The 1256-nt window shown below is 46.2% G+C and overlaps 1 pseudogene; it reads right to left on the bottom strand.

The window, feature by feature from the left end:
- Window positions 1-491: 491 nt before the first annotated feature.
- On the bottom strand, window positions 492-1252 carry LOC144219079 (olfactory receptor 2A12-like; annotated as a pseudogene).
- Between the last annotated feature and the right edge of the window lie 4 nt (window positions 1253-1256).

Here is a 1256-nt window from a genome sequence, read left to right as displayed (position 1 = left end):
TTGCCATGTGATGTGTTACTTTTCTGTAGGAAGAAAATATTTCCTGCCCTTTTGCTATTGGACTTGACCATATGATTTGCTTTGGCCAATAGGATATCAGCAAAGAGATCTGTGTCACTTCTGAGCAGAAGCTTTAAGAGTTTTTGTGTGCTTTTCTGTCTGTCATATGAATGGGATATTCCAAATAGAGTCTCCTTTTTTCAAATTGAATCCAAGAATCCAATGGCAGAAGGCCACAGTCCACCTACAATTCACATGGAAAATGAGCAATAAATGAACTTCTGCTGTTGTAAGCCACTAAGATTATGGAGTTGTTTGTCATTGTACCACAATGTAGCAAGTTCATCAAGATGGTCTCCATGTTGGTTTCATGTACCATATTTGTTTCACTGACCAAGTGCTTTATTGGCTCCAATGCACAATGTTGTTTGCATATCTTATAAATTCTGTCCCTTTGGACATTCTACCTTGGGCCTCTCCTGTCTCTCAATTCACCAGGCTGCCCTACCCCAACCCATCACTTTGAGAAAAGCCCCCTTGATGTCTTTGTTCCTCAGACTGTAGACCACAGGGTTGAGGAGGGCATTTAAGACATTGTAAAAGAATGAGATCTGCTTGTCTTGCTCAGGTGAATAGCTGGAGTTGGGCCTCATGTAGATGTACATGGCCGGAGCATAGAAAAGTGTGACCACAGTCAGGTGGGAAGAACAGGTGGAGAAAGCCTTGCAGCGTCCCTGTGTGGACTTGATCTTGAGAATGGTCTGGCCAATACGGATGTAGGAGGCCAGAATGAGGGAGAGTGGGGCAACCATCATGAAGACACTAATGACCAGGTCTACCATCTCAATAAGGTGAGTATCCATGCAAGCCAGGCTTCGTACTGAGGGGCCTTCGCAGAAGTAGTGGTTGACCATGTTGGGCCCACAGTATAGCAGCCTCATGGTGAGGAAAGTATGGATCAGAAGAAGAAACCACAGGCCCAGGTCCCAGCTGCCAGCCATGTGCACAGGCCCCAGCTGAGGATGACAGTATAATGCAGTGGGTGGCAGATGGCCACATATCGGTCATAAGCCATGACTATGAAGAAAATACACTCAGTTAGGCCCAAGGCACCAAACACATACATCTGCAGCCAACAGCCAGCAAAGGAGATGGTCTGAGAGTGAGCGAGGAGATGCACCAACATCTGGGGCATAGTGGTGGTGACACAGCCCATATCTAGCAAGGAAAGGATGCAGAGGAAGAAATACATGGGT

Source organism: Crocuta crocuta, unplaced genomic scaffold (assembly GCF_008692635.1).
Source record: "Crocuta crocuta isolate KB4526 unplaced genomic scaffold, BGI_CrCroc_1.0 C28577284, whole genome shotgun sequence".
Classification (NCBI taxonomy): Eukaryota; Metazoa; Chordata; class Mammalia; order Carnivora; family Hyaenidae; genus Crocuta; species Crocuta crocuta.
The sequence above is the reverse complement of the archived record's forward strand: the minus strand, read 5'-3'. Positions and strand labels throughout refer to the sequence as shown.